Below are 8,258 nucleotides of genomic sequence, written 5' to 3' on the forward strand. Positions count from 1 at the left end.
CACTTGAGACATTTGCCAGTTGGTGGTTCCAAACAAATTGGACATCTTTCTGTTCCCCATATAAAAATTTGGAATGCAACATGTGTTTCTTTGATATATTTTTTTATTTATTTATTGGTGAACATGCTGCATCCTTCAAAAGCCTATAAGCTCCCTGAGGGCAGGAATTTACCTTTGCATTTGTAACTTCCATGGTGTCTGGCACGTAACACTTGTTTAATAAACGTTTGTTGGTTGATTTTTTTTTTTGTATCTTTGGTGATACTCAGGTGAACAGTTTATAAAAACGCTAATTTTACAGAGAACGGTCTCAGGCTTGACTTTTCCCAGAAGATAAAAATTCCTTAGTAGACCTTAGTAATAACTGACAAAATTGAAGGACAGGCAATGGGAAAGAAACCAAACAAAATTAGCAACAAATTTTAATGATGATCACAGAATTTTCATATTCCTTAATTTTCTATTTCACATTGTAAGAGCCTTTCCCTCATATCTTTAATTTGCTCATTCTTTTTCATAAGAATCTCCTTTAGGCCGTGATATGCCATGTTCTGCTGGAACTTCTTGTCCAGTTCCTTTTCAGTCACATTCAACTGTTACTGGATCTTAAGTAGGTCATGCTTTATTGACACTAAATTTTCCTCCAAAGTCTTCTGATTTTCAGTAGTATCATTCAGTGTCTTCTGAAACTCATTCTTCTGGGCTGCAACCATGTTTTCCAAGTCACTAATATCCTTTGATCTGATTATTGTCACCTGATCTCCCTGGACAATCTATAACTCTCTGAGCACTAGCACTGGTTTTGATTTCTCATCCAATGCATTGTAGCCTGAAATTCTATGGTCTTTACCCTTGATCTCAATTTTTCATTCTTTTCCTGAAGTCTTATAAGGTCATTGTTTAGCACCTCTGATGTTCTGACTTCATGTTCTCTGAATTAGATTTTTTTTGAAGTGGTAAATTCTGCTTTTCCAAATTCTCCAATTTGTTCTAATGATTCTCAATTTCCCAGCTCTGAAATGTCCGTCTCTTAGCTTTAGATACTACTTCTTCACCTGCAAAAACAGCTGCCAAAGAAGCCACATATTGGTATAGGAAATACTGATGAACTCAGACTCTACTTCACTATGAAGCACAGATTGTAGTTCATTCAGAAATTGGGTTTCTCCATCAATGGTGAAGGTGTCATCTACTAGTTTGCTCTTCTTGATATCCCGGAAGCAGGAATCTACAGTCTTGATCCTGAAACCTCTTTCTGAATGAGCAAAACACGTGTAATTATCATTTTGTTTTGATGGTGATGATTTAGACTCAATTCCAATTCCAGATTTTTTTAATCATAGTAATGATTTTCCAATTCTCCAATTGATTTTCCAATTTTCTCCTTCATCTCCCTCTGCTTTGCTCTGATTCTTGAATTACAAACTGACTGCCATTCTTCAGGAGGGCCCTGGTTGTGTGACAGCTGGAGAATATGTCTGTTCTAAATCACTCCAAGCCAGCCAGCAATTTTTTTCTAGGATGACATTGATGGGGAATATGCAAACTGCAGGCATTGGACTTCAAAATCTTTCTGGAGAAACCATTTTTTCTTAATTTCTATACTGAGGAAATGAGCCTTTTCTGAGGACAGAACAATTTCCCCCCCAAACTTCTCTATGGCTAGTTTAGTCAGAAATCTTTGTTTCCTCATTTATCACAGAAAGTATATTTTTGATATTTGAATTGTTTATTAGATTATGCCCATTTCCCTAGTGCTTTTGATAATGATTCAAAGAGAGGTAAACTGAAAAATGAATGCTTCATTGGCCCTGTCATTTTAATGCTTACTAACAAGAATAAATTAAAATCCTATTGTATGGATTGGAAGACAAGCTGAGCAGAAAATTGAATTATTTTGAGGATTATAAACTTTCAATAACAGACCATAAATAATAAATATTGTGTTCTTGATTTCATTTTAAATCTCTTGTTTGATCCTAATTGCAAATGAGGTCAAGAATGAGATTTTCCATGTGTAAAAATTATTTTTATCTCATATAAAATAAAACAGCCTGGAAAAGGCTTAGTAGTTACTCATTTCTAAAAATAAAGCTTTTTTTCCCTTGAAAAGTACAATTGATTCTAATTCAGTACAATTCAATAGTATTTATCAAATATTTTCTGAATGTATCATGATAGGTTCTGGGGGACATATGTCATAATACAGTGGAATGAATCCTGGATATCAGTAAGGATATCTGGGTATAAATCCTGTCCTCAGCTAAAGACACAACCAGATTGGGGTGATCATGACTTTGCCCCCACAGTATGAAGTTTACAGGTCCCAGTAGTTCTGTAGTCTTTCACACTTCCTCCTTGCACCTCTGCCCTAACCCTCTCTGGCCATTGCAGTGGGAGTAGTGGCTTCATTCCGGGATGTGCTTCGGACTCCTAAAAAACAAACAAAAAAGGCACAAAAAAATTTAGTGATATATTGGGGCATACATCTTTTCCCCAGCTCATATCCCTCCACAACTACACAGAAGGGTCAGTCCTTCAAAACAGTAGATACTTTAAGTTAAGCTTCCTCTTTATCTCTCCACAGATAAGTCTCCTTTCCTTTGTCTTCCTGGTTGGCCCAGGATAGGATAGGACAGCATACGATAAGACAAGATAAGAAAAGATAAGATAAGATAAGATAGGATAAGATAAGATAAGATGAGATAGATAGATAAGATGAGATAGATAGATAAGATAGGAAAGGACTTTGTAAATGCCAAAGTGCTACATAAAAGCCTGGTATGGTATTGTATGGCATATTTGTTTTGTTATCTAGTTTTCTCTGTCTCTGTCTTTCTTATTCTCTCTGTCTGTCTGCCTCTCTCTGTCTCTTCATCTTTGTCTCTGTCTGCCTTTCTGTCTCTGTCTCTTTGTCGTTGTCTCTATCCCTCTGCCTCTTCTATCTATGTGTCTCTGTCCCTCTGTTTCTTCTGTCTGTCTGTCTCTCTGTCTTTGTCTAATCTTTCTCTGTCTTCCTCTGTCTCTCTGTCTCTGTCAATGTCTCTGTCTCTGTCTCTGTCTCTCTCATAATATTGCTCAAGTCAACTCTCTGGACTTCAATTTTCTGATCTGTAAAATAAATGAGTGACTAGACAATGTCTAAGATTGTCCAAAGAATGCAGCTGGTAAAGTGAAAGGATAGAGAGTGAAAACCAGGGTTTCTTGGCACTTGGCTCCTTCTAGTATCTCTCAGGTATAATCCAAAATAATTAAGAACAGATAGAGAAATGAGTTTGTCACATAGTGAGAATGTGGGGGAAAAAAAAAGCAGCAATGGGCAGCTCCCATGGTACATTGATAACTGCCTGTTACTAAAATAGCACAGGGGAACCTCTTTTTCCTTTTTTTAAGTGTTTTTGAATTTATCTTTTTTAAAAAATTCCAGAAAGCTTCAATAAGAGGGGGATATACCCTTAAGAAGTGGTTAATCAGAACCTGGTATGAATACCCACACCCAGTACCTTCCTACTAGCCCCTCTTCTCTAGTACAGTATTCACCTCCTATCCCCTTCCCCAGACATTAGTAATCCCTTTTAAATAAAAGTCTTGATACAATCAGATATAAACATTGTGTCTTTGAGGCACACACATGGTGGGGGATGGGAAAGACAGACTTTCCTTACATAGTGATGGTCGGTTGAGGCTGGGGAGATGTCCAACGGGTAAAGGGGGATGGGGGTAGCAGTATGTTCTGTCCTTTGGGGTGGGTAGGCTGTTCCAGGAGGCCAAATCTCCAAACCAGTAATGGGCAGAGAAGAGGTATCCTTCTGGCTCCTCACTGCAAAGGTGGAACTGGGTGTGATTGTGGCTGGGCTGGGGGCTCTAGGGATATTGGGGTACCTGGGTCAGAGAGCAGGCTGGCACTGGGCATGAAGTGGCCCTGAACAGCTGCCCCAATAGCAGGGCTCAGGGCTGCAACGGATCACATGACTGGCCTAAGAAGCAAGGAGGATGGCCTGGTGGTAGTCGCTGGCTGGTTAGGATGCAGAGGGCTCACCATGGACACAGGCAGGTTAGGTGAGGGGAGGGTTTCTGGGACAAATGGAAGATGGTGGTGATGCCCATGCCGTTTAGGAGGAGGAGGGAAGTTCCTATTGATGGAATCAGCTAGGATACTAAATGGGATGATGGAAGATGGAGGAGGAAGAAGAGGAAGAGGTGGAATGCTGAAAAGCAAACCCAAAAGAACATTACCAGCCACACTTGGGTGCCCACTGCCTGGCACTGCCCCTGGTATCATTGAGGAAGCAGTTTGTTGGCAAGAGAACAGTGAGGCACCGTGGGGTCCAGTGGGGCGTGTTCCAGGCAGAATTGTCCCAGGCTGGGGACTTGTGCCCAGCTGGTTGTAGCTGTTGTGACCCTGAAGCTGACCCTATCTGTCCCATCTGTCAATGGGGGCCAAGCCAGGAGGGGCCCCAGTACTAGCAGGAGTAGGGACCTGAGAGGGTGGAGCCACAGCCAAGCTGTGGGCAGGGAGTGGCACAGAGGCTCCTGGGGCTGTGCTGCCTGGGAGTCAGGGGGTAAGTTTGGGGGAACTGCTCTTGCTGTTGGTTCATTTGCTGGAAATGCTGCTGCTATGGCGTCATCTCTGCGTACTTCAGCTGTTCCATGTGGAAGGCCTGTCTGTCGGCCAGGAGCTGCTGCCTCTGGTACTCCAGGGCCTCGCACTCATGGTCCGTGATAGTCTCTAGCTCTTCAAAGTGCCAAAGTTTGATCTCTAGTTTCTTCATCTCAGTCTCCACTAGCAGTGCCACCAGGGACCTGATCTCCCTCTCTTCAACTGCAGCCAAATGCTTGGCTTTTGCAGCAGCCGCTGCCAAGGTAGCAGTGGCTACAATGCAGAGTTGCCTTTGCTAATGTCCTGCTCTGCCTTGGTTTTCTTCTCACCTTCGGCCTCACCCACATCTTTTAGGACCAGCTCCTGCCCTTCCTTTTGCCGCTTTTCTTTTTCCTGGTCAGTCATGCGGTCCCCCATCACCCTTCTCCAACTCTTTCTCCATGTCACCTTCCTTCCCCTTTTCTTCCTCCTTTTTGGGTGCTTCACTTGGTTTATCCTTTACTTCTTCCTCTGTGATGACACCTCCTTCCCATCGTTCCTTAGGCTCTTTTTTCTCCTCTGCAACTTGGCCTTCTGCCCAAGTCTCATCAGCCCCACTCTCTTCAATCCAATCACATTCATCAGAGGTGGCTCCTGCAATGCCACTGCTCACCAAACCAAAGGATGGGTCTGCCTGGGCTGCCATTTTGGCTGCTTCCTCCACCTTGTGAACATGGACCTCCACCAGGGCTGTGGGAACCTCTTCTTTCATCTTGGAGAACTGTTCCAAGGCAGCAGCTGAAGCCACTTAAGGATCAACCACAGAGGCCAGGAAGGCAGTAGTGCTCATGACAGGGTTACCAGACTGGCTGAAGGGACTAGGCTGGTAGGCAAGGGGCCCCAGGGAGGGCTCTGAGTCCTCTAAGTATGGTACCTCAATGGGCAAATGGAGGAAGTGCAGTATGCATTTATCCTGTTTGCAACTCCCTCCATGTTCCAATACCTTGTTCCAGTCATCTCTGTACATTTCCAGTGCCTCCAGAAGAGGCAGTGTCTCCTGTCTTGTCTGCTCACAGCTTGCACTGGCTGCAGCTCCGCTCTTGGAGGCTACGTTCTTTTTGGTGTACATATATGTCCACAGTCCAAAATCCTGCCTGTCTGTTGGTTTCTCTTTGTCTTTGTCAGCAAAGTTAAACATTTGCTGGGAAGCTGAGGTCTGCAGCTCTGGCTTTCCCTTAGCTGTCTCCAGTACCAAGTCATCTAGCTCTTTCCCTCTTTGCCCAGCTTTGTTGGCAGTCCTGGGGTGCCTTGGGCTGCAGTGGTACCAGCCCTGAGGATATGTCAGCTAGCACATGGAAGTGAAAAATGGGTGAGGGTCCTATGGGAGTTTGTCAGCTCTCTGTATCCACCTGGTATTTGATTAGACCCCACTGTTCCAGGAAGGCATGGACCCTCATGATGGCAGACATTGCCCGCTAGGTTTCAGTGGCAGGCAGGGGAGGTGAAGTACTCTTGAGGGTTCAGTTGATAGGTATCAATAACGAAGTTTTGATAGGCCAGCTAGATTTCTGGGGTCTTGGATTTGCTCTTGCCATTGAAGCATTCTGGCAGAGCCCTCCCTCTCAATAGTGTGGATGCTATTATAGTCAAACCAGGCCGCATAGCTAGGGATGACGATGTGATGAGTCTGTTTGGTCACATTGTCTTCATGAAGGTCAGAGATCTTTGTGTGTTTGTCCTTGTTGCCAGTTCTGTTTTCATCCTCCTCCTTGCCTGTGGTCTCCATGCTTTCACCCTCCTATTCATCAAGATCAGTCATGGTGCCTCCTTTAACTGGTGATGACTCTGAGTCCCTTGTGGTATTGATTGTCTTGGGCAGTGTCACTTCCTCCACCTTGGGCACTGGTGAGGGCTCACCCATGTCCTTGGTCCAATTCTCTTGCTCTTCTTCTCGATGTCCACACTTTGACTCTGTATGAGGTGTTGAGGGTCCCTTCTTTGCATTTTTCTTTTTGGCTTCAGGGATTGGAGAAGGGGAGGGAGAAGACGTTCTTTTCTCGTCGTGCCTTCCCTTCCTGTCCCGCCTGTCTGAATATGGCCTGTTCGCCTCATCTATCAATGTCTTAGCTGGGATCTTCTCTGGTGAGACACAGGGTTTGTGCCATCGTTCACTTCATAGTCTTCTTCATTCATCCACTCCTTGAAAATAACCGTGTCCAGAATCCACTTGGCATGAATCGTCCTTGGTTTCGCAGGGGTGGGTTCATCTTCCACAGAAGCTTCAATTTCACGTGCTGGAACTCGGTGCCGTAACTGTCAGGATAGTGGTCTCAGTGCCAAAGAACTTGTTTGTCCCCCTTCATGACTCGCCATACCCACTTCTCTTCCTCCAGGTTCCCAGAAACAGGGCATATTATATGGGAGGCATTGTTCTTATCTTCACTTACTGTTCTCTGATGCCTTTTGATAGTCATTGTAGCAACTTAAGGTCAATCTCAGGGTGTAAGAAAATGTTGGGTCAAGCCAAGCAGTTATTCTGCACAAGGGGCTTCTCAATGGTCATGAATATTTCCACACTTTGGTATGGATTCTGGAAATCATAACACTCGTGACTGTGTAAGCACGTGTAAGCAAGGATATAACATAGGGAACCTTCTGCTTTAAATCTAGAAAACATTTCTTCAGAAGCTTGGCAAATGGTGTATTGCTCACATGTTTGCCAAACACCTCCTCCTTGAACTGTAGCAACTGTACCATTAGGCCAGACAAGGACTTGTTAGTGGGTGTTTTAACCTGGATGTACTTCTTGCAGTTCTTGCTGAGGCAGAGCTCCATGTTGTCAAACTGGGTCAAGTGTTCTGCAGCCTGGTAGTACTTCATGTTGGGGCCTCTAGCCTACTTCCCCATTGCCATCTTCTCCTGGCTCTCCCCGCCCCCCACTCCCCAGCTGCCCCGCTGCCACCTCTCGCCATCACCACCCTGGAACCTCTTTTTCTCTGGGAAGATAATCTGTCTATGATCTGTGGGTGGACATGACAAAAAAGGAGAAAGGGTGGGGGTATAAGTACTGTATTTTTGCATGCAGGGAGGCAGTATCTAGAAAGCTGAAATTACAAATTTATCAAAGTATCGATATCATGAATCTCTATAATTTTCACAGAATTTTATTTATATTATTGCATGTATGTATTATCTGTATTGTATCATTATGATTCAATTATTTTAATAAACCTGTAATATGAAAGACATAGATGTGAAACAAATATTACACATTACAAAGTACCTGATCTCAAAGAATTTATATATTATGTATATGAGATACATGACATGTACACAAATATATAAAATAAAGATAGGGAGTGATGCAGAGGAAAGATTCAATTAATGTACTTTAGGACAATGAAAAAAAGAGGAGACAGAAAGATGCGGGTATTGCACTCCTTGAATATAAGAGAAAGCTGAGAAGCAGAAAGTAAGTATCTAGTTGATATTCTACTGAAGTTTAACCTAGTGGTTTATTATTATTATTATTATTATTATTATTATTTCTCCTTTAGCTATATACCATTCATTCCTAGTACAGAAGTGCTAGACTTACAATCATCAGAGACTTGAAGTCAAATTACGTCTCTAGCATTTATTAGATCTGTGACCATAGGCAAGTTGTATAGTTTTTCTG

The 8,258-nt window shown here is 43.1% G+C and overlaps 2 pseudogenes; both read right to left on the reverse strand.

Moving 5' to 3' along the window:
• Window positions 1-452: 452 nt before the first annotated feature.
• On the reverse strand, window positions 453-1,330 carry LOC110216397 (leucine zipper transcription factor-like protein 1 pseudogene; annotated as a pseudogene).
• A 2,487-nt stretch (window positions 1,331-3,817) lies between these two features.
• On the reverse strand, window positions 3,818-7,492 carry LOC110216396 (SWI/SNF complex subunit SMARCC2 pseudogene; annotated as a pseudogene).
• Window positions 7,493-8,258: the final 766 nt, after the last annotated feature.

This window comes from Phascolarctos cinereus, unplaced genomic scaffold, assembly GCF_003287225.1.
Source record: "Phascolarctos cinereus isolate Bilbo 61053 unplaced genomic scaffold, phaCin_HiC Scaffold_3;HRSCAF=262, whole genome shotgun sequence".
NCBI lineage: Eukaryota > Metazoa > Chordata > Mammalia > Diprotodontia > Phascolarctidae > Phascolarctos > Phascolarctos cinereus.